Genomic DNA, 26,192 nt, shown 5'->3' with positions numbered 1-26,192 from the left:
TAATACCTGTTTTAGTATTCTTGCTCATTAATTCCATCATCTCTGTTATTTCTGAATATATTTCCATTAATTTATTTTTTCCTCATTGTGAATCACAGTTTTCTTCTTCTTATGTTTATTCTAGTAATTTTTTTGGATGATGAAATGGTGAGTTTCACATTGTTGAGTGCTGGATTTTATTGTATTTCTTTAAAGAGTGTTGGACTTCATTTTAGCATGCAATTAAGTTACATGCAGGTTAGCTCGAGGCTCTTCTTAAAATTTTTTTAATGTTTATTATTGACAGACAGAGAGAGACAGAGCATGAGCATGGGGGAGGGGGGCAGGGAGAGGGGGAGACACAGAATCCGAGGCAGGCTCCAGGCTCTGAGCTGTCAGCAGAGAGCCCGACGTGGGGCTCAAACTCACAAACTGCGAGATCATGACCCGAGCCAAGGTTAGATGCTTAACTGACTTAGCCACCCAGGCGCCCCTAGCTCAAGGCTCTTCTTAAAAATCCTCAATGGTAAATATCTAGAGTAGTTTTTCTCTGTCCTACTACAAGATGTGAGCTCTCTAGGATCTTGGCTAAGTGCCCTATGCATTCATCAACATCTCTTTACTCTGGCTTTTGGCAATTTGAAAGATTCCCAGTCCTGTGTGAGCTCTGGGACTCCTCCTGCTTTAAGTTGCCTAGTAATTACTTATTCCCCCAGAAGTTAATTTTTCCTGGTCTTGTGGAGTCTCATCCTATGCCTGTTAAGATTGATATTCAGTTCACACTTCAAGCAGACTCCCAGACAGATTTCTGGTACTCTTTCTCTAGGTATCTCCCTCTTATCTAGTGTTCTGCCCTGTGAATTCTGGCCATTTCAGTCTCCCCAAACCCAGGCTGTCTCCTCAACTCAATGACACTTCTGGGCCCTGCTTGGGTTCCCCTTTGCTGCACTGCCCTCCAGAAATTGTCTCCAAGGCTAAAAGCGGAGGTAACTGTAGGGCTCACCTCATGGGTTTCCCTTCTCAAAGAGACCACAGGGCTGTGCTACCTGTTGTTCAGTATTGAAACCGCCTCTGTTGTTATTTTTTGGTCCATTTTTCTAGATGTTTATGGTGGGAGGGTAATTCCAGAGCCCTTTCACAACCAGAAGTGGAAGTTCTAACCAAATGTTCTTGTTAAGAAGACCCTAAGACATGAAAAATCATCATGTCTTTCACAGTATTTGTATCCCCGTGTGCCGGCACACAAAGGTAATCATTTCAATGACTGCATTTGTGACATTTTCTGGAAAAGTCTATTTATCACAGGCCCCCACAAAGACACAACCTTTGTGGTGTAGAAATGAGACCAATCTGATGCAACCCAAATTGGTGAGCTCTCTCTGTTTCTGGTCAGTCCTCCTACCATACTCATGGGCTCTGAGTCTTATTTCCAGAGTCTTCCTCAAAGGGCAGGGAGGCCAGATTCTCTGTTTGTGACGACAGATTTTTAGATTCTAGGGGTATGGTTCCATGTGCTATATTGAATTCAGGGTTACGATATGTCTTCTTAAGATATTGTGCCTTTTGGGGCACCTGGCTGGCTCCGCTGGTGGAGCGTGTGACTCTTGACATTGGGGTTGTGAGTTCAAGCCCCATGGTGGGTATAGAGACTATTTAAAAATAAAATCTTAGAGGGGCGCCTGGGTGGCGCAGTCGGTTAAGCGTCCGACTTCAGCCAGGTCATGATCTCGCCGTCCGGGAGTTCGAGCCCCGCGTCGGGCTCTGGGCTGATGGCTCAGAGCCTGGAGCCTGTTTCTGGGCTGATGGCTCAGAGCCTGGAACCTGTTTCCGATTCTGTGTCTCCCTCTCTCTCTGCCCCTCCCCCGTTCATGCTCAGTCTCTCTCTGTCCCAAAAATAAATAAACGTTGAAAAAAAAATTAAAAAATAAAATAAAATAAAATAAAATCTTAGAAAACAACAAAAAGAAAGATACTGTGCCTTTATGTTTTACTGGACTTAGACGCTATTACAGTCTGACTTTGCCCCAGCACAGTGACAATGCTTCATCGTCCTCACTGTTCTTACTCTAGGCAAAAAGAGCCCTGGCTGGAGCCAGGGAAGAGCTTCTAGTTTGGACGCAGTTGTTCCGAGAGGGAAAATGACTCTTTTCCTGATAATTAGGAATAATAATAAAATAATAACCACTTCTACCATTACCCTAACAAATAATTCCCTAGTAGTAGGAATGATAGATAGAAATCATTATGAAGGATGTATGTTGAATGAATGCACAAACCAACAAATGTTATTACTGATAGTCAATGGATGCTGGATCGTAAAGGATGATAAGATGCTGGCACAAGATATGCCCCTCTTCTGCCCAAAAAAGTCTCTTCACTAGCCTAGGAGGGTCCTTTTTATTGAATCCACTCCACCGTCTGACAAAACGTGCTACTGCTGGGCTTTCTTGAGCGGCTGAATATGTGCATTTCCAGCTTCTTTTCAAAGTATTCTCCTCTCATTTCTAGCTGGCAAAAATTAAAGCATGGTAGGTCTCAGACATAACAAGGGGCATCATGCAGCTGAATGAACCAAGCAATCTTGATTTCTTATTTGTTCATCAGCCGAGGATTTCCTCCCCCCCCCCCCTTTTTTTTGTAGCCTCGCTCTATATAGTTTCAGAGAAATTTCCTGTTTAGGAGGGAAAATCCCAGAAGACTAACTCACTCCGAGAGTTAAAAGACTATTTTCCTTTAAGCATTATTCAAAAGAAACTAATTATCTTTAGAGAGCTAGGAGAGTTTGCAGTGACCTCTCAGGCTGAATTTGTAGAGGCTTCATAGGACGATTTTTGATTGCTAAGCTACACTCATAGAATTTTTAATTTTAATAATCTTCTGTAAAATATTAAAACCAGATTCACTGCAAAATATCATGGCAGCTGCTCTTTGGTTGGCCGCAATTGTGTATCCGAACTGAATGCTACTTTGAAGGTCTGCTGGCTCTATTAATTTGGTTCTGCTCTCCATTAAGTATATAGGTAAAAAGGAAAAGTTCTATTATTTGCATATATGTCAAGACCCTGGTTCATCTCTGTCATCACAAATGAGAAAAATATTGAACATTCCCTAGAAGGGAGACAACTGCATTCTTTAAATCCAGAGAAGACAATTTTAATAAGCTTGGTTCTTTCTAACAACTTTAAGACAACGGGAACAGATCTGGGAAATCGAGGGCATGTGACTTCTGGAAAAATAAGAGGCCAGCCTGACATGCTTGTCTAGGTGGTTATTTAGGTATAAGATTAGGAAAGCGGCACTCATTTTTATAAACTGGAAATGGAGAGGGCAGAGAAGAAAATCTCTAAGTAACACATTAACGTAGCGCTTGGAAAGAAGCTCGCATTGGGGCAGTGCCTTGCATCATCCGTTTCTTGTGAGGATTGAATGAATTACTACATGAAAAGTGCTTCACATAATGGCTGGTAGGTAGGGAAAGTTCTCTAAGGGTCGTTCCATGTGATTACATTGGTTGACACAACGGCTGTCTGCTTCCAAGGTCAGTCATGCATTGGAAGTAGGGAAGTCTGTTTTCAAGCTGTGACCATTTGGATCATAAAACTTCATGCCATTTGATCACTAACCTGGAAACCCATAAGGAAGCTGCAATGATTGATGTGATCAAGTCTTGCCATGCTAAAAAAATTTTCTGTGATTTATCTGTATGTCACTTTGGCTGCCTTTTTTTTTCTGTCTTTTTCTTGTGTTGTCATAGTCCTTCAAATGGCCATTCAAGATGAATTAAAAAAAAGATTATGAGGGCACCTGGGTAACTCAGTTGGTTGAGCGTCCGACTTTGGTTTAGGTCATGATCTCCCGGTTGGTGAGTCTAAGCCCCCCATCTGGCTCTCTGCTGTCAGGGCATAGCCTACTTTGGATCCTCTGTCCCCCTACTCTCTCTCTGCCCCTCCCCACCACGTGTGCCTGCTGTGTCTCTCTCTCTCTCAAAAATAAACATTTAAAAAAAAGAAGAAGGTAAAAAAAAAAAAAAAGATGACCAGAAGGGCAGTGATCTGGTAATTAAAGAAAGCAAGCAAAGTTATGCATTTTTCTCTAAGAACAGACCTAGAATTAGATCTCATAAGTTTTCATACATAAGGTTCTATTGCAGTTAATATCCAAGTAGTTGACAGGTTCTTTCCCCCCACACGGCAGGCTGGCCCTCCCTCCCTCCCTGTCCTCCCTCCCTCTCCTGTCATTCTTTTCATTTTTTTTCTTGTTAAAATTTCCAACTAACTGGAGATCCTTTTTTCTTTTTAATGACTTTTTTCTACGTTATTTTTGCATTATGGTTGGACAGGGATGATACCATTGTGACAGTTTGAAATTGTCAAAACTTACATTGCTGGCTAACATCTGGTAAGATTTTGCATATATTCTGTGGCAGCTTGGAAGGAGGTGTACCGGTGTCTTCTCTGAATGTGGCATTTATAAAGACGTTTGAGCCATTTTATTGCTCACTGATTATTTTCATCTACCTAATCCTTTAGGAATGCACTACTTATATTAACTTCCTCAGGTCTACAGTAATCTATTTTTAAACTTTAAAATGATAATGTTATGGCATGTTACTGGGCACATCAATTTATGATAGAAAACATTCATTGTGAATTTTCTGCTTTTAAAAAGTTTTATTTATTTATTCTGAGAGACAGAGAGCGAGCACGGGGTCGGGGAGGGGGAGGAGTAGAGAGAGTGGGAGAGAAGATCCTAAGCAGGCTCTGTGTTGTCAACACAGAGCTTGACAAGGGGCTTGAACTCACAAACCACGAGTTCATGACCTGAGCCAAAATCAAGAGTTGGACGCTTAACCAAATGAGCCACCCAGGTGCCCCTCATTGTGAATTTTCACTCTTTAACAAAAGTAACTATAATATTTGACCCTTTTTCCCTTAATTTCTATTTTGATGTTTGTATTATAACTGATATTTTCTTTTTTTTTTTTTGCAGTGAATATTGGCATAATGTATCTTTATTACATAATATATCTTAATTTTTCTGAGTTACTTTTGGGTATATATCTTACCAAGAATGTAGAGGTGGATTTTGTTTATTTGACCCACTTAAAAGTCATTTATTTTAATGGTGAGATTATTTCCTTTACATTTATTTTTATTACATATGTTTATTCTCTTATTTCATGTTTCTTTCTTCTCTCTGCTTCATTTATTCTGTATCTTGACATAGTGTTTGTGGAACTTCTTTAATTTTCTTTTGTAGTTTTATGGATTAAAGCCAATATTTAGTTTCACTAATGATTAAAAAAATTTGTTTTTGTGCATTTATTTATTTTTGAGAGAGAGACAGACAGACAGACAGAATGCAAGGGGGGAGTGGCAGAAAGAGAGGGAGACACAGAACCCAAAGTAGGCTCCAGGCTCTGAGCTGTCAGCACCGAGCCTGACGCGGGGCTCAAACTCATGAATCGCGAGATCAGAATCTGAGCTGAAGTCTGACATTGAGCCACCCAAGCGCCCCATAGTTTCACAAATGATTTATTTTAAATCCTCAGGTACACACTTTCTCAGATTATCAATATGAAATAATATCTCGTGACTGACACCTATTATGATGAAGAATTCATCAGGGATAACATTTCTTCCATTTTGCAGGGTTTTCTTGGTATCCTCTGGGAGTTCTTCCTAGATAATTCCTGAATTGTTAAAACAGTAGTAGTTTAAATTTATTATTTCTACTTTCAAGAATTACATTTGCATCTTGTTTTACAACCTTAAGTGCCAGGTCGTTTGGATTTGGTTATGTGTTTTGACTCACGTATCGGGGACTTTCATGCCACTGTACCCCCACCTATAAGTTCTTTTAATTGTATCTCCTGTTTGCCACTGGTTAATGTTCTCCAGCCATTTTCCTCAGTAGAGTATGAGCTGTGCACTTTCTGAAGGTTTGCATATTTGATAAGATTTTTCTGTTATTGCTGTATGAAAAGGACATTTTACTGAATTATAGAACTCATGAGTCATGGCTATTTCCTTTAAAAATTACGGGTTCCCTTTTCTTTTGGCATCGAATGCTGCAGAGATATGTGACTCCAGTCTGTTGGTTTTTTTTTTTTTTTTTTCTCACCGATAACCTGCAGTGCTGGGTGTCAGATAATGTTATCAGTGGATTGTTCAGCAGCCTGAATACGGTAGGGAGGAAGCAGGGTCACACGTGGGTCAGGAAGGGAGGGAATTTACGTGTGTGCCACGGAAGTTGTGTTTCCACTCTTTGCTGAAATTATTCTACTGGAAATTTTTTTGCATTTGTTTTATTGCTCAGCCTGGTCTCCACTCCAAGTACACAGGATGGGCCCAGCTTTCTCTGGGATCTTCCCTGGGGCTCTTACTCACCAAACGTGGAGCGTGCCTTGTCATTGTGGATGCATGTCGCTCTACACACGGCGCCCCAAATCATCTCTAATTTGGGAGTGCATTTTAATATATCAGGAGGAAGTGGCCAGGTACATAAAATTCTGGATGAGAGAAAACTTGGAGGGCGATCTCTCTTGGAGAGGATTTCATTGGTGGTCCTGCTCCAAACTACGTGACAGTTAAATAATTCCAATAGAAAAAGTGTCTCCATAGGGGTGGTCCTCATCTTTCTCAGGGTCTTTTTGGCCCGTTCACAATGGAATTGAGGGTCCTGCCTCTGTCCCTGTTTCAGGAAAATACTTCTCGAGGTTGGAACGAATCTGTGCTGCTGTTGGGAAACTGATTACGCAGCGAGCGGAATTGCTACAAGGTTTTCTGCTAAGCCCTAGGGTTGCTTTCCTGCCCCGCCCTTGAAGCCTCTGAATCTGTGCATGTGCCCTATAGGCTGCTCACCCTCACCTCTTGCCCTCACTCTCATCGTTAGGATTCCTGGAGAAATCTGTCAGGACTTGCTTCCCTTCCTTCAACACGGCCCCACCTCCAGGGCAGGAAAACCGAGTGGGCTCTTGGTGAGATCTTTTGATTCTGTTTCACCTTTGCCTTATAGATCATATAATCCTCTGCTGACAACGTGTTACTTTCAGCTCTGAGGACTTGTTTCTGATATTTTACTTTCATGATTTTGTCCGTTTCTGGGCAGAGGGTTTGAAACTAGTTGTCTCGGGGTCACCTTCCCTAGAATTTAAAATATTACTGAGAGGTTTTGCACAAATCGCGATTCATCTCCTTCTTAGGAGTCAGAAAGATTCCTTGGAAAATCCTTTTTTTCTGGTCACTCTGAGCAATGTGGCTTAGCTCATTCATTTTTCAACTGGTTCGTATTAGTTTTCTTTGGACTTTGCTCCCCCAAATTTGGGGGTGATCCTTTTTTTGAAAAATAAATATTTTCTTGGTAAATAAATGGTTTCGGTGGCAATAATAAATTCACTTGAATAGGAGACAATAATCAAGTCAAAAGAATACATGTTAGCTAATCATCAGAAAATCTGTGGCTATGAGGGCTGTCACTTAGAAATCCCAAGTCACTCGGAGGCCAAATCTTAAGCTCCATCCTCTTATTTGTCCATGTGGAATAGGTCCCACGGGACCCGGAATCTGCAGAATTCTATAGATTAGCATCTTCTAGTCAAACCTGAGCCACTGGCCCATCGCTATGACTTTTAAAGGAATCTGAGGAACTACCGGGGAAAATTTTGTCTCCCTTGGCAAATATTTGATTTCGGATGGCTCAGCATTTTTGCAATCACGGTGTCACCTCTTCGGAGACCATAAAAATGTCAACTAAGATTTTCTGCGAAGACGGTATCTGATTTTGAATGGTAGGCTCTGTAGATGATGCAGAACACTTAACATCACCGGCATGTTCGAAAGCACAATGAATTATTATTCAGTATACAGCCATACTGAAGAGTACAGCCCGCGAGATGAAAGCTTTTCCCCGGAAACAGGGTTCTATGTGGATTCTGCCGCCCCCGAACATATATAGGTCTGTTCTACAATACGTCCAATTTTTAGGGTGATTTCAGGGCCAGAAAAACAAACCAACACACATCTCAAGCGTGTCTCCTTATCCATGGTTTCAGGATTCCTCTGGCCCCAAAGAAGCCCAGGGGGCTCTCACCTAGAACCCAGGTGAGCCTTTCTTACTGGGTCACAGAAGGGACGCCCCTTTTTTCGAGACCCGTCATCTACAGTGCTCTAACCACAAGAGCTCTGGAGCGGTGGGCTTGGGCCTGAAGGAAAGGAGAGTGATTGCAGTGAGTAGGTGTGCTTGTAAGCCTGCTTCTCCCCGGGCCACCTGTAGGGTGGCTGACAGACGGCAGAGCCATCAAGTATTGTGACTGGCCTCCCTCCAAACACCTCCCACTCGCCCGCAGACACAATTCGTTCTGTAGATTATCTCTGGCAAAATTTTATCTCCCTGGCTTCCCTGCGCCCTTGAGGGTGCTGCTGGGTATTTTTCGCCAGCTATCAGGTAATGAATACACAAAAAAGCAAACACATCTCAAACATAACTGGGAAAAACAATCTACTGCAAATAATGTGATAATACAAAAGCAATGTGCAAGATTTGGGGATTATCTTTGCTGCTGTACATTATTGTTAGCACAGATGATGAGTTGACTCTAACAGTGTTGACTTGTGCATTCTGTCTGTAATTCCTCACCCGCTATTTCTCAAACAAATCCCTTATTTGATTTACGTACCAGCAATCACATTTCGGCTGCCTTCAACAAGGCACCTTGGCCGTTTTTTACTGAGTGTTATCTTTTCACTATTTCTACCAAATGAGGCTTAGATCTCAAATGTCATGTATTTATATTATTGTTATTAAAAATTTTTAAATGTTTACTTATTTTTGAGAGACAGAGACAGAGTATGAGGGTGGGGAGGGGCAGAGAGAGAGAGAGAGAGAGGGAGACACAGAATCTGAAGCAGACTCGAGGCTCTGAGCTGTCAGCACAGGGCCTGACACGGGGCTGGAACCCATGAACCATGAGATCACGACCGGAGCCCAAGTCGGACGCTCAACCGACTGAGCCACCCAGGCTCCCTATTTACATTATTTTTTGAAGCATTTTTTTTCCCCTATAAAGATGTATGCATTCTAATTTATCTTGGAGGGAGTAAGAGTGGTGTCCTAATTTTGGACATCTTTTAATGTTTATTTATTTTTGAGAGACACAGAGAGCATGAGTGGGGGAGGGGCAGAGAGAGAGGGAACCACAGAATCGGAAGCAGGCTCTGCGCTGACAGCAGAGAGCCCGACGTGGGGCTCAAACCCACAAACCGTGAGATCACGACCTGAGCCCAAGGAGACTCTTAACCGACGGGGCCAACCAGGCACTCCTCTGTCTCTGACATTTCGTCAGCTGTTAGAGAAAACTGACGAGTGCAGCTCACTGTCTTTAAGTTGCATCAGCTATTTAATGAATTGAGTGAGAATATATTAAGCTTATTTTTAGAATGTTCCTTCTTATAAACGCAGCATGTACGTCATAGAGACTTAGCGGCCCCATAGTGTGGGAAGTGAACTTGTCAGCTATCACTCTCTTTACAGGGTCAGGTCCGACTGAAACTTAGAGAGGGAAGTAGGGGACAAGCAAAGAAAATTCCAAGTGATTCAAGGAGCAGTATTTATAAACCTCTGAGTCAGTAATGATTCAGCGCCAACGCACGGTGCTAAGGACTGCTTAGTTAAAGAGACAGTGGTGTAAAACTAAAGCTCGGATCACCCGTGGTTCTTATTTGTGGGTATCTGGGGTTATGAGGAGGCAAAACATTTGGCATAAAATCTTTTCTCTCCAGATTCATTTGTATAACTCTTCACAAACTTGAAACGCAAATTTAAACTCTTCCTCCCTGTTTTTTTTTAATAATCCAAGCAGAAAAGGAGGTAACCTGTGAAAGTTCATTTAAAATTAAAATTGGAGGTAGGTCTACTTAGATTTTTTTATAAAAATAGGACTAGCATTTCTTGAGTACTTCACATCAGATACACCACACCTTTGTGTTGTTGGTCTTACAATACCCATTTTACAGATGTGAAACTGAGGCTTGGAGAGGTTACAAGCTTGCTGAAATCAACACAGGTAATAAACAATTTTCAGGCATGATTTGAATTCAGATACTTGCTGTGAGACAGACCAAAGTTCCCCACGCCATGCTGTCTCCCCTGGTGGGAAGAAGGGAAACTGCATGTTAAATGAGCCAAATTTCCAAATTCCACTTGGGTTTATAGTAAGCTCCATAAGGGGCGCCTGGGTGGCTCAGTTGGTTAAGCATCTGACTGTGGCTCAGGTCATAATCTTGCAGTGTCTGAGCTGACAGCTCAGAGCCTGGAGCCTGCTTCTGATTCCGTCTCTCTCTCTCTCTCTCTGCTCCTCCCCCACTCATGCTCTCTCTCTGTCTCTCAAAAACAAACAAATGTTAGAGAAAAATTAAAAAAAAAATAAAGTCCTTAAAATTTGAATCACAAAATGATAATAACATTAGAAATCATTTAAAAAAAATTTTTTTTCAACATTTATTTATTTTTCTTTTTGGGACAGAGAGAGACAGAGCATGAACGGGGGAGGGGCAGAGAGAGAGGGAGACACAGAATCAGAAATGGGCTCCAGGCTCCGAGCCATCAGCCCAGAGCCTGACGCGGGGCTTGAACTCACGGACCGCGAGATCGTGACCTGGCTGAAGTCGGACGCTTAACTGACTGCGCCACCCAGGCGCCCCAGAAATCATTTTGAAATCTTAGAGGATAAAAAAGTATACTGTAAATGAAGATGGTACTTGTCTGTCTTTGGTCTGATGTTGGTAAAATTATAACCTCCAATTTTTTTTTTCTTTTGAATTTTGAAGCCAGATTCGGGGCAACTTTGTCTTACTAATGATGACTTCTCTGTGTTTATCTGACAGTTTTTCTTCTGTAATGATATTGGATTATGATGAGATTCCTAAGTAGAATATGGGGCGGGAGGGGGGGCGGACCAAGTACACAGTTGGTAATGGACATGGGTTGGTAATGTGGGGACAGACTCCATCAGGGATTTTTTTTAATGTGTATTTTTGAGAGAGAGAGAGAGAGAGAGAGAGAGAGCGAGAGCACATGCGCGTGCACAGGGAAGGGGCAGAGAGAGAGGGAGACACAGAATCCAAAGCAGGCTCCAGGCTCTGAGCTGTCAGCACAGAGCCCAGTGTGGGGCTTGAACTCATGGACTGCGAGATCATGACCTGAGCTGAAGTCAGAGGCTTAACCGACTGAGCCACTCAGGCACCCCCCCATCAGGGATTTTAAAAAGGGCTAGGAATCATCAGTCTTGGCGATGCTTTGCAATGCAGCATTTTCTTTGAAACTCCCAGGGCAGGACTGCTACATCCCCCAACCCTCCAGAGGAAATCTGGTTCCTTAAATGACTGGACACCTCCCCTTTCTGGTCAAGTGCATTTACACACAGTGCAAGGCAATTGCAGAAACATGATTTCCTTGTAGCGTGGATAGTCTTTAGAGCTCTAGAAAAGAAGCCATGGAGAACAGGGGTCCCCACACACTTGGCTTCACAGAGCAATACATCTTATATTCAACATGAATTAATTTATTGGAAGGGTCATAGTCTTGGAAATATTATTTTTCAAGAACGTTAAAAAACACTTGTCATCTGCTATCATTTCAGAAAAGAAAGGCCACTTTAAAAGATAGACCAAGGTGGGGTGCCGGGGGGGCTCAGTCGGTTAAACGTCTGACTGTAGCTCAGGTCATGACTTTGCAGTTCGTGGAATCGAGTCCCGCTTCAGACTCTGTGCTGACAGCTTAGACCTGGAGCCTGCTTTGGATTCTGTGTCTCCCTCTCTCCCTGCCCCTCCCCTGCTCGCACTCTTTCTCTCTCTCAAAAATAAATAAACACTAAAACAAATAATAACTCACTATAAAATCAATGTTTATGCCTTATTAAAAATATTTCTAAAGGTGTTTGGTTGATATATTTAGCTTTTTAGATATTTGGAATATAGAGAGTTAGGACTGTTACATCCTTTTCAAAGGGTGTCGATATTTTATAACCTTCTTCTTGTCTTGTCCTGCTTTTAATCGATTTATTTATTTATTTATTTATTTATTTATTTATAAGTAGGCCTCACACCCAGTGCAGAATCCAACACAGGACTTGAACTCACAACCCTGAGATCAAGACCTGAGCTGAGATCAACAGTCGGACGCTTAACTGACTGAGACACCCAGGCGCCTCAATGCTTTTAATCTTTAATGTTGCTTTGCTAATTATAATTGTATTGCTGCTTTTCCCTCTTTCCTTTCTTTTTGTTTTTCAAAGAATGTATTTTCCCAATATCTGCTTGCCTCTTCCTTTCTTTTCCACATTAAACAAATCGGTTCATTGTAAGGGTGGCTTGAAATAAGATACATCTGCTTTTTAAAGTCCAATCTGACAATTTTTTTTTTTTTGTCGTTGAAAGACGAATCCAGCCCATTCACATTTAATGGAATATCAGATGTCTTTGATTTTATTTCTTTCATCTTACCTTATGCATGCCATTTATGTTCCTTTGTTATTCCCTTTTCCCCCTTAATTTCGGTGGGTTGATAAAGGTACTATTCATTCTCTCCATTTTGCCTATTAAATTTAGAGGTTCTAGCACAATCTCCCACTCTTCTGGGTATTATTCTATTTTGCTCATTTCTACTGAACCCTTTCTTTCCCTGCTATTGATATGAAAACAAGAGGTCAAGCTATATCTCTCCATCAAAGCGTTTTCTTTTCTGACTGCCCTTTTCCACTTTCATAACGCTCTTTACCTCTGATAAAAACCTAAGAAAAGTTCTTCCCTTCTCTGCTTGCTCCTTCCTCCATTCCCAAGGATCTATGAGACAGTTTAGTACTTTTAGACGTTTGCAGGGTTTTCCTGCAGGATTTTTTTAAGTTTATTTATTTATTTTGAGAGAGAAAGAGAAAGAGGGGGAGAGAGAGAGAGAGAGAGAGACAGAGGGAGCGAGCTCAAGTGGGGGAGGGGCAGAGAGAGAGAATCCCAGGCAGGTTCTGAGCTCTCAGTGCAAAGCCTGATGTGGGGCTTGAACACAGGAACCATGAGATCACGACCTGAACCGAAGTCAGAGGCTTAACCGACTGAGCCACCCAGGTGCCTTTGTAGGATGTTCCCTCTATTTGCATGACCATTATTTCGCACTTGCCTTACAAATTCCCAAGCACCCCATTATCTTCAATTCAGATGTAAATGTAGGTGTCCCTGAGTGGCCAACAGCACACACACACACGTATATGTGTACAGACAGACTCACAGGCATGCTCTTTCCTCACCACCTTGTGCCCCACTGCAGATGTTATCATAATTTGCATTTTGTTGTCTAAGGGTCGTTCACAAAGTATTTCCTTAGACGAAATATCTACGAGTGACACGGCCCTGGATCTTTGCACAGTGGCTCACAGCCTCCCCTCCCCCGGCAGGTGGCTCTCTCAGCAAGGGATAGGATTTGGGGTTGGAATTCTCCTCTGCCAATTCTGGGAGTGGAGTTCCTCAGTTCTCCTGTCTTCTTCTGTTCAGTGCAGGAATGCAATTGGTGTTGGCCCTTGTCCTTTGTAAGTAATCTAGTTTTCATGTCTGACAGCCTTTATATACATACACACACATATGTACACATATGTACACACACATATGTACACATATATATGTGTGTATATATATATCATGCTTAAATTTAGGATATGCTAGGACATGACCAAGTGTGTTTTGTTTATTTTTCATCCCCCACCCCCCCCCCCAATCAATTCTGCCCGAAACTCCATGAGCACTTTAAATTTGCAGACTCAAGTCTTTCTTCAAACCAGGGGAAATGTCTTCTATTATTTCCTTAATTAATGCATTCCTGCATCTGTTGCCTTTCCCTCCCTCGGAACTCCTATTATTCACGTTAGGTCACTGCATCTGTCCCCTGAGCCCTTTTAGAAAACTTCTCATAATGATTTCCATGTCTTTGTGTTTTTACTTTCTGTGTCAAGATATCCTTTGCTCTATCATACATGCCCAGATTCAATCCCCAACAGAGAATAACAGCTCCTTCAATTCAGCGCTGGAATATGTAAAGTTAAAAAAAAAAAGGTGGGGGGGTGGGGAGAAAACCCTCTTTGAGCATCCTAGAGTCTTTTTTCCTCAAATTGAGATTGAATTTCTGTGAGCACTATTGTTACTATTATTTTTTAAAACCTCGTTGAAAAATGAAAGCTGCTTCTTCTGCAGCCGTCCTTGTTCACAAGGAGATGCCAGTTTGGGGGCATTTTGCTTGTTTTTCCCTCTCTGGGACTACTGTCATTGTTTCCCTATGCGGGTTCTGTTCCCTCTTGGGGTATGAGCTGAGCAGCTGAGGGGGGGCTCGCGAAGGATGGTGAAGCCAGGCGGGCCAGCAGTCCGCTCCTCTGAACTGGGGACACACCGCCTGGCAAGCAGTGAGTCCTTGCTCATGGAGGTTCTCCCGGACAATTCTCCAAGCAGTGATCTGGGTCGGTCCCTTCCATCTAGTGGATCTTTAATCCTTTGGGACTTTTTCATGATCTTCTGTGGGATCCAGTAAATACAGTAACCTGCACACATTTTTGAAGGTGACCAAGCGCTATTTTTTTAAAAAATTTTTTAAATGTTTATTTATTTTTGAGAGGCGGGGTGGAGAGAGAGGGAGGGGGGTGGAGAATGTGAAGCACAATCTAGGCTCTGAGCTGCCAGCATGGAGTCGGACACGGGACTTGAACTCACGAAACGTGGGATCATGACCTGAGCCGAAGTCGGATGCTTAGCTGACTGAGCCACCCAGGGGCCCTTGAAGGTGACCAAGTGTCATTAAAATAGAGCAGGGCAGGGAGTTTGTATGCATGTGTTGGGACTATGCACGGGATACCACTGCAGTTTAAATAGGAACGGTCAGAGTGGGCTTCATCAGGAAGGCGACGTTTGAGCACAACACGAGTGTTGGGACGTGAGGATATCCGAGACAAGAACATCCTCGGCGGAGGAAATAGCCAGCGCAAAGGCACGGAGGTGAGAGGAAGTCTGGAGTCTTTGAGAAGCAGCAAGCAGCTGTGTGGCTGGAGGGCAGTGGGGTCAGTATGGAGGAGAACGTTAAGAGATGAGGTTAGAGAGGTAACGGACGGCCTGATCAGTTAAGAGGTTACTGCGAATAATCCAGACAAGAGGCAGTGGTGGCTGGCTCTAGGCTGGCAGCAGTGAGGAGTGGGGCAAATTGTCCAACTGGAGATACTTTCTGAAGGCAAAGCCACAAGGATTTCCTGACTGATGTGAGGGACAGTGTGAGATCAAGAAAGGGATTAAGGGTTTTATTTACTTAAGCAACACTGATGTAGCATTTACATAATGTGCAGGTACTGTTCCAAGCATCTGACAAATACGAACTCATTTGGTCCTCATACCATCTTTACAGGGCATTTTTAAGATTAGGAGACTAAAACCCAGAGAAGCTAAGAGAGTTGTCCAAGGTCACACGGCCATTGTCATATAGAGGATCCGAACCTAGGCAAGCTGGCTGTGAAGTCTGTCATATTAACTATCACATTCTGCCCTCCCTCTGTGGGAGGATCCGCCAGGTATTGAGAATGTCTACTCCAATTAAATAAGGCTTACTTGGGATTAGGGAACTAGACACTAGTGAAATAATCACAGGCTGGGTATCTGGACCCAGTGAGCCAATGACTTAGGCCAGAGTTACATCACTCATCTGACTTCCACAGACCCTCACTTGGTCTGGTAGACCACAGTGGCATTTTGGGGCTTCAGGAATGAGTGCCAACTCAGAGCCAGTCTTCAGTAATCCCAGAAAGGTCTGGGTATTTCCACGCCCACAGTGCACAGTCACCCTGGTACGTGATCACATTCCTTTTGGGGGAGACTGGGAGGAAGATTTATGGTACTTGTGGCACCAGGTCCCTCCTCAAAGGGACCTATGACATTTTATTAGGGTCCTTCTACCTATGGGAAAAGAAGAAAAAACTCTGACTTTAAGGAAATGACAGTTAATGCTGAGATTTTGGGCTTTAACAAGTGGAAGGATGGGTGGTACTGACTGAGGTGGGGAAGATTTTGGGGTGATCCAAATCTGAGGGTGGCCGGAAGATCAGGAATTCGGTGCGGGCCATATTCATTTTGAGATCTTTTGAGACATCCAAGCGGAGTTTCTGAGTAGACGGCTGGATGGATGAGCTAAGGGTTCCAGGGGAAGGTCCAGCATGGAGGTATAAATCTGCCAGTCATCAACAAAGAGATGATATTTAAAGCCACGAGATCCTGGGGGAGAATAGGGAGAAACAGGCGAGGGTCTAAGAACCAAGCGCTGGACAGGGGGGGAAGAGGATACACCTGTAAAGGAGGCAGCTGGTATGCCTGGCCGTGAATGCCAAGCGAGGAGAGCATTTCCAAGAAGTCGAACACGATCAAAAGCATCGAATGTTGCTGGTACGTCAAGGGGATGGGGGCTGTGCGTTGACTCAGTACTGTGGCCATCACCAGTGACCTTGCAAAAGCAGTCTGGGGGGAGTGGTAGTGGCCGAAGTGCGGTGATGTTTGAGTGCGGCGACAGAGAATTGGAGGAGGATATAGTGAATAAGCCAAATCCTTCCAGAAGTTCTTGCTGCAAAAGGAGACCAGAAAAATGGAGAGTAGGGGAGGGGGGCAGTCCAGTCCAGAGAGGACATTTTTATAAGGCGATGAAGATAAACCTATTTGTATACACGCTGGAAACAGCCCAGAGGGAAGATAAGGAAAAGGGATGATGCCGGAGAAGGGAACATTCCCGGAATGATGCACGAGTAGGCAAAGCCGGTTTCATCACAAACGTAATCAAACCCTAAACTAAACCACCGAGATTCACTTGAATTCATCACCCTTTTGCTTTTCTGCTGCTTTCACGCTTCGCGGGTCATCTTTTGCCAGATCTGTGCACGAGCGACGTGTCCTCGTGAACCACTGTGCAGGGGCACCTCCACGGAGAGTCTGATGCTCACGGTGCTGTGGACCCACTTTGTAGGGGGCTTCCCAGGGTGGACCCTGAGAGACAGCGAGAGGTAGCTAGGAGGGGCAATCACTGAATCCCAGACCTAGGGAACGTGTGGTTCTGTTTCTCACGGCACATTGGCAGGTGCGGCCCACCTTCGTACATAATCCTCTTGCCCCCTGGTACCACATGATGTCTCCTGAGGAGAGGCCACAGTTTCTGTCCTCCATGTAAAGCACTTGCAGGCAGCCCTCAGCTGGCAGTTTCCTGTCCTCAGTGCTCAGTCGCCCCTCAGTACTCTTGATGTTCATTGGTTTTCCAATTCTTCCGTCGGGTTATCTGTTCACTTGTTTTAACAAAGTCTTATCTTGTTAACGACTGTTTACTCCTCTAGTTATTACATTGAGAAACCAACACCTTGTCGGATAGCTTTTAGCTTATGAAAACTGAGGAAAAAGTGGGAAGCGTTACACACTAGTAATTAGAAGGTTCAATCCTTTTTCCTGTTTTCTTCCCAAAGAACACATATTTTTCTTTTCTTTTTTTTTCAGTATCAACTGAAGCGTAACACGCGGGCAGATTCCCAGAGGACGTAAAGGGGAACTGCCGCAGTCGTGGCCTGAGAGGCCCCCCAGGGCAGTGTCGGGAGCTTAACGAAAGAGAAAGGGTATTAGACTCTGAAGAATCATCCACCACCGGCTTCTGTCTGCTGTTATTCTGATGACTCAATCCCCTTACGAAGCTAATTTTTAATCGAGCAGCTTCTAAATTCGAACCACGGTGCATTCTGTGCCTTGTGCCAAACTGTGCTGTTGGAGACAACACCCCCGCCCCTGACCAAGGGTCACTAGAGGGAAGCGAGGACACGGGACACGATGGAGTCCAAGCCTGCTGTCTGCCCGCTACGTACCCCTACTGACCCTACGTGTTGAGACGTCAGGCTCCGCTCCTGGGTGACGTCTTGTTGAGGGAGGCTTCACGCCCTCTTTGCCTCCTTCCCTGCAGTGCCCACCAGTGTGTGCCCCACAGAGGCAGGCAAGAGGTATTCACCAAATGAATGAATCCATTAAGCAAATGATAAACCAGGTAACCTGCTCATTAGTTTCTGCTGGAAAGTAGTTTGCAGCTGAGAAGACAGAAGGCAATGTATCTTGTGTTCAGTTTCACTGTAAATGAACTCCATCCATCACTCCACCCTAAGGCCAACACTTTCATTAGAATGACCGGTTTTTATTTGTTTAGTGTTTTGGGGCCTCTTTTTTTTTTCTATGACTCTCTATTTGAGTCAGGTTGCAAAGTGGTGAGATCTAGTTTAGTGTATCTATCTGTGACACAAAAAGCTTTTAGCAGAGATTATAGTCTTACTCTCCTCTCCACCAGGCTCCACTTTATGTGGATGTGGACTGTCGTCCCTCACTCCAAAGCCTTCCTGACCCCTGCCCCTCTGCCTGGGAGGTGCCCCCTCCCCCTGCCCACCTGACATGCTTCTGAGCAGGGCGAGGCTGAGGCGAGTAGTTGCCGGAACCAGAAGTTTTCGTTCAACCAGTGGTTTTGATTCTACTTGCCTCTTGTATGACATTAGATAAAATTCTTAACTTCTTGGATTTCAGTGATTTCTTTTGCATAAATGTCAGTGTAGCTGGTCTCGATGCACTGTCGTGAGGATTTAGCGAGATAATACACAAACACAGCACAGGCACGGGCCCTTAGCTAGTGCTCAGTGACAGCACTGTTATCATTAGCCCCACTAGGGCCATCCCCACCAACCCCACCACCATCAGCAGGATCATCACCAGCACCATCACCATCATCCTTTCACCATCTGCTCCTATATGATCTACTCCGTGCAGCTTCCCTAGACTTCCCACCACCCAGTATCACGGTATACACCCAGAATTCATCATATTACACTATTCCTTTTCATGTCGGCTCTCTCCAGGGCTGAGCCACTTAATAGCAGTAACTTATTAATCATCAGTGTCTTACTAATTAATTAATTAATTAATGGCAGTGTCTTGTTAATCATCAGGTCTCTGGTATCTAGTATCTCACTCCGGACCTGCTACCTAAGATTGGCTCATTAGATATACTTTGAAAAAATACAGGAATAAAATCAACTTTTGATTGGGCATCAAGTTTGTATCTCAAAAAGTAACATGAAAACGATAGAACCCGCATCTGGGAGACTGAATGCGAGTACCGTGAGATTACATGTGGAGATTCAGTAGGGTTATGTCTTTTGGAAGTTCTACATGCAATCTGGTAAATTTGTACTGCTTTTTAAAAGTGTTATTTTTGAGAAACATAGCGAGCATGAGCAGGGAGGGGGAGAGAGAGAGAGAGAGAGAGAGAGAGAGAGAGAGAGAGAATCTCAAGCAGGCTCCGTGCTGTCAGTGCAGAGCCCAACATGGGGCTCAAACTCCTGAACCACAAGATCATGAGCTGAGCTGAAATCAAGGGTCAGACACTCAGACCGACTGAGCCACCCAGGTGCCCCTAAATTGGGACTCTTTTAAATGGCAATATACAAAGTAAATGTATGCTCATTGATAACACTAGGAGTATTATTTTATTATCTTAAGCATTTACAAATATGTTGGCTGTGTTTTTGTTTTTTTGACATATTGTTGGATACATCTTCATTTTTTTTTGAGATGGCTTTTTGATGAAGAATGCAATCCCTGATCAAAATATTGTCTGTCTGAGACATCGCAAGTGATTTAAACTTACTTTGTTTTATTATAAGCACTATATATAAAAATTAAAGCACTAATTTTTTTTTTTGAGAAAAATCGAGTCTGCCTGACTTCCATTATATTCAGAGTTATTATTCGGTAGTGCCCAGATCTGCAAAACTTGGGGACAAGAAGATGAACATGGGAAATGCCATTATGGATCTCTGTGTCCTGCGACTCTCCCAGCTCCCTCACAACAACCTCTTCATGGGCTTCTTACCTCTGAAAAGCTCAAAGCTTCTACTGGAAGTTGGAAGCAGAGGTCAGGAGGACAATCTCCCAGCTACCGTCTCAGTAATTGCTGTTGCTTTCCTGGGAATTGTAAAGGTCCTGATAAATTGGAAATATCAAAGTAGTTAGAAGGTTCGACGCTCTTTCTTGCATTCATTACGGAAACCCAGATTTCTGGGGTTCCTGAGCTCCAGTTTGCTTGGATAGCATTTCAAAATGAAACAGACATCCTTGTGGGCTTTGGAGGCCCAAGTACAAGCGATTTGGGAGGCCATAGCTAGCAGAAAGAACGTGAGCTTTGGGGTTGAGTAGATCTGGAGACTCAACCTCAGGAGTATCAATACATTAGTATATTAGTGTTCTGTTAGTGTATTTATCTTTCCAAGCCTTCATCTCCTGGCTTTGTATGTGGGTAATTATAATAGCTACTTGAAGACCAGGTTCCGGTGCTGAATAAATAGAATAATATCCATTAAGCATCTAGCATAGTTCATGGCCCACTGTTCACTTTCAGTATAAAAGGAAGAGGCTGGGGGAGGGGAGAAAGAATGATGGAAGGGGGAATCTATAGAGTACACACCAACCAAATGCAACATACGGAGCAAATTTGGGGCCTCATTTGAACCACTGTGAAATATTTTGGGAAGTTTGAATGCTGAGTGGGCACTTAATGATCTTGAGAAATAATTACTTTTTTTTAAATTTTTCTTAAAAATTTTTTTTAATGTTTATTTATTTTTGAGACAGAGAGAGACAGAGCATGAATGGGGGAGGGGCAGAGAGAGAGGGAGACACAGAATCGGAAGCAGGCTCCAGGCTCCGAGCCAACAGCCCAGAGCCTGACGCGGGGCTCGAACTCACGAACCGTGAGATCGTGACCTGAGCTGAAGTCGGACGCTCAACCGACGGAGCCACCCAGGTGCCCCAATTACTTTTTAATAATGGTGTTGCTGTGTTAAAAAATGAGTTCCTAGCTCCTAGAAAGACATGCTGAAATATTTCTGAATTACACAATTGCAAAAGTTGCCTGCAAGTATTTACTTGCTAAAAAAGTTATAAGGTATACACTGCTCTTTTAAAAAGCCAAGCCTGAATACATAGATACATAGAAAATTTGACAAGCAAATGAAACATTATCATACATGTGAACTGGAATAAAATTAAATGCCAGGCAAGGTTCAGGGACATCTGCCTGTTCCTATTCTCGTTGGCTTTACTAATCAGGTCGGCAACAGAATAACACTGCGCCATGATATTTCACTACATGTATTTTTGATGTTTTCTATATAACATCAGTGCTTCTTTTCTGACATTATCACATAAACGCAAGCAACTTTTAGATGTTGTAAATAATTCACATTGAAAATACAGTCACTACGATTCCTCTTTTATGCCTCCAGATTTATTTAAGACCATCCTGAGAATGCAAAGTAAGCTGTCAACAAACAAACATCCCAAAACTTCTTGTCTGTGCGCATGAAGAGATGCTCAGCGTTACTCGTCATCGGGGAAACGCAAATCAAAACTACAATAAGAGATCACCTCACACCTGCCAGAAGGGGTAAACTGAAAAACACAAGAAACAAATGAGCATCGGTGAGGATGTGGGGGAAAAGGAACCCTCGTGCACTGCTGGTGGGAATGCAAACCGGTGAAGCCGCCATGGAAAACAGTATGGAGGTCCCTCAACAAGTTAAAAATAGAACTCCCCTATGGTCCCGTAATCACACTACTGGATATTTGTCCCCAACATACAAAAATACTCATTCAAAGGGATACATGCACCCCTATGTTTACAGCAGCATTCTTTACCATGGCCAAGACATGGAAGCAGCCCAAGTGTCCATTAATTGATGAATGGATAAAGAAGATGTGGTGTATATACAGTGGAATATTACTTAGCCATAAAAAAGATTGCAATCTTGCCATTTGCGGGGACACGGATGGAGCTAGAGAATATAATGCTAAGCGAAGTAAGTCAGTCAGAGAAAGACAAATACCATATGATTTCACTCATACGTAGAATTTAAGACACAAAACAAATGAGCAAAGGAGAAAGAGAGAGAGAGAGGCAAACCAAGAAACAGACTCTTAACTGTAGAGAACACATGGATGGTTACCCGAGGGGAGGTGTGTGGGGGGGTTGAGATGGGTGAACTAGGTGAAGGGGACTAAGGAGGGCACTTGGGGTGAGTACGGGGTGTTTTATGGAAGTGTTCAATCACTAAATTGTACACTGAAACTAATCAACACTGTATTTTAACTATACTGGAATTAAAGAAAAAAAGAATGACTCTAGAGTCTCAGCCTAAGCAACGGAACGAGTGACTGGTGGTGCCATGTAATTACACGGATAAGACTTTTGGGGAGACTGATCTGGAGAATCCTTAGCCCATTAGATTAGATAGTACTTTTTAAGTTTTTTTTAATGTTTATTTATTTCTGAGAGAGAGAGAGACAGCACAAGTGGGAGAGGGGGATGGAGAGAGGGGGACACAGAATCCGAAGCAGGCTCCAGGCTCTGAGCTGCCAGCACAGAGCCCGACGCGGGGCTCGAACTCACAAACAGCTAGATCAAGACCTCTGAAGTCGGAGGCCAAACCGACTGAGCCACCCAGGCACCCCTCGGCAAAAGGTCCGAGGACACGTACCCAGGGCACCCCAACGTGTGGTGTGCCCAGTAATGTCACCATCACAGCCCAGCATCCTCCGGACCCTCTGGGCCCCTTATCTAAAGCCCCCCTCTTCCTGGCCCGGTTCACAGCAAAAGGCTCTCCTTGTTTTCCCCAGTCGGCCCTGAAGCTGCCTTTATCTCAACCGCAGCTGCTCTCACAAAACTGTCTTCTTCACTTTCTTGCACGTGGCCTCACCTGCTTCCTTTATCCTTTGGGTTTGCATTAGTCTTGCTGCCCCACCGAAACTGCTGCCTCCTGGAAAGCAGGGACTATGTCTGAGAAGTCCCTGTATCATCTTCAAACTCCGACAGAGAACTATTCAGTGCTCAGAAGTCCGTGTGGCTCGACAGGCTGAAGCTGCTTGGGAAACGCCCCGTGAGCTCACGCTGGCCCTGCTGTGCCGGCGACCCCACGTCTCCCGGCCACATTCCCTCCACGGTGGTGCCACCGGGTGGGAATAAGCCATTGCTTCCCGTGTCAGAGATTTAATAAGCGCCAGATAATCTCCCAGCCAGGGAGGTGGGCAAACTGAAAAGTACAAGGAAGAGAATTCACTTTCTTGGTAAACAAACGGACCCAAGGCGATACAACACAAGCAAAACCCGAACTGCGTTGGAAGGGGAAAGGCCTCCAGCTCCCACTCGGGGGGCCTGAGCGCACGATCTGCTGAATGAGGCAAGCCAGTTTGAACATTAAACAGAGTTGGTCCCTATTGCATTTTGTCTCTTGTTCCCCATATTTAACCCACCACACGGTCCCTTTTCACTCCACACACAAACACATCCAATTCCATCTGCTTCCTTCCATCTCCACTGGTGACCCTAGTCCACCTGAATGTCTCCCACAAGGTCTACTGCAAGAGCTTTCTGACTTCTCTCTGCTTTATTCCTGTCCACATTTGACAAAGCAGCCAGGCATCACTTAAAAATATACACCTGACCATATCACTTGCCCGCCTAAAACCAGGCAGTGACTTATATGTGTGACTTCCTATGGCCTTGAAGATAAAATTCAAACACATTGTCCCAGGTCTGGGTCACATGGCCTTTGAATTCTAGTCAACCTAACCTCTTACCCCTCATCTCCTTGCTGCCACTCCCTGGGCACACTGGCCTTTCCACTTCTTGAGCTGGCTAAGCCTCTCCAACTTAAAGATTTTGCATCCCCTGTTCTCTTTTCATGGAAGGTCCTACCTCCAATCATAGAGTGACCTCTGCCCTTGTCATTCAGATTGGGCGCAGAGAGGTCTTTCATAGCCACACAATTTAAAGTAGCCCTCTGACACTCCCTATCAGCCAGTTTTCATATTTGCAGGGCTGGACATTATCTTCCATTTTTCTTGTTTATCTGTTTACTTCTCTGGTTATTGTCTATACGTCTCTGCTCGAATGCCCTGTGAGAGCAGACATCTTGTCTCTTTGGGTCGTTGCTGTATTCTTAGAGCTTAGGACAGTATCTGGCACTTAAAAGATAACTCTAAAAATGTTTGAATACATGAATACAATGTCTCCAGGGCCCAAGCGTTCTAATTCAATCTCTAAACAACTGCCAGAGTGAACTCTCTAAATTATCTATTGCACCAAGCCCCTCCTTGCTGAAAACACGCTAGAGGTTATACGTGGCCGAGAAAATATAATCCAAACTGCTTAGCATAGGCCTCAAGACCCTCCGTGAGCCACTCTCTGCGTGTCTCTCCTGTCTCGTTTCTCACGGAGTCCCCGCCCCCCCCCCCCATGCCTAATGGCCTGTAAGATGCCTAATGACTAGCACGTCCAAGATGCCATGCTGTTTCATGCCTCTGGGTCTTTGATCAAGTTCCTCATCGTGTTTCAATCATCCTTTCTCTCCATTATTTTTCCCACTCTGATGCTCTCATTGACTTATTTTTTAAAGATACATCTCAAATCAGGAAGCTTTTCTGATCCCCCCATCATCCCAAACTCCGACCTTTTCTTTACGACTTATACTTGCCTCCATTATAGCTGCTCTAACTCTTTACTGCCCTGGTTTGCTCTCACATCTCTCTGTCTCCACTTAAACTATAAACTCCGGGAGGGCAGGCATACTATCGTATGTCATATCATGTTATATATCATCTTATCCCCAGATGTGACTCATGGTTGCCACTCACACAAGTGTTGGTTGACTGATGCAGTGAATGTATAGATCAATTTAGTTTGTCATAAAAATGCAAGGAACTTGAGAATGCCTGACATCACGTGCATTGGGGTTGACAGGTGCTGCTTATTCGACTGTGTTTACTGTGGCTTGGGCCCCACTTCATAAGTCAGATTCATGTAGATGAATGTTTTCAAGCGCTTAAGAAAAACGGGCTCTGGGAGAACACAGTCAATTTATCACCTAAAACCAATTCTTAGATCTTCACAGGGGAAATGAATGGGCCTGACAAGAATCTGAAATACTTAAGGAAAAGTTGATTAAAGAAGGCCTCATGAATGATTAATTACAAAATTTAATATCTGTGGGAGAGAGTTTTACTGACATTTAAATAAATGCCAACAAAACAAGCTGCAATTAAGCATTTGCCGCAGCACATAAAGCATCATCAAGGTATTCGTTCTGAATCACAATTATATAAATAAAGTATGTGCAACCCTGAAATAAAAACATTCATGTTAGTTGTGATTCATTGACTGAAGCTTTGCAATTTGAATGCATTCATTTTTAGCATGATAATTGCAAACCCTGCTGTTCAGAGGTGAGTTAACATGCCCCCTTTCCCTGGTTCTTCCGTCTACTGCTTTCTCGCTTCCAGTTATCTCAGCTTTGGCTGACACCTTTTCATAAAGTCTATAGTCAACTTAAAAAAAATTTTTTTTTTAAATTTACATCCAAGTTAGTTAGCATAGAGTGCAACAATGATTTCAGGAGTAGATTCCTTAATGCCCCTTACCCATTTAGCCCATCCCCCCTGCCACAACCCCTCCAGTGACCCTCTGTTCTATTTGAGTCTTTTATGTTTTGTCCCCCTCCCTGTTTTTTTTTTTTATTATTTTTGCTTCCCTTCCCTTATGTTCATCTGTTTTATATCTTAAATTCCTCATGAGTGAAATCATATGATATAGTCATCTTCTGATGAACCTACCCAATGGCCCCAGCTTACTTGAGTCTTTGGGGTATGTAATTCATCGATGCAATGAATATTTATTTTTCATCCACTATGCATTAGAATGAGGCACGGCTCTGGTGAAGAAAGAAAAGCAAAAACTAAACCAAACCAAGAACAAAAACAAACAAACATAAAAACCAGACTTATTTCCTGACCCCAAATATCCTATTATCCAGCAGGAAAATAGATATGAAATAAACATTTAATTAAGTTGTGAGCAGTACTATCAAAGAGAAGCACATGATGTTCTGAGAAACAGTAACAGGGAACCCAACTGAAATTGGAGATCCAGGCAGCCTCCCTGAGGAGGAGACCAGCTGGAGGAGAAGGGAGAAGAAAGTCCAAAGGGAGAGAGAAAAATCGTGACTTGGAAGGTATGTCTGATTGGGTCGACACAAAGATTATGGGTCCTGTTTGGCAGATAATCTTCCCCCCTGCCCCGGCCCCGCAGCA

This window comes from Prionailurus viverrinus, chromosome D1, assembly GCF_022837055.1.
Source record: "Prionailurus viverrinus isolate Anna chromosome D1, UM_Priviv_1.0, whole genome shotgun sequence".
NCBI lineage: Eukaryota > Metazoa > Chordata > Mammalia > Carnivora > Felidae > Prionailurus > Prionailurus viverrinus.
Note: the sequence above shows the minus strand (reverse complement) of the source record.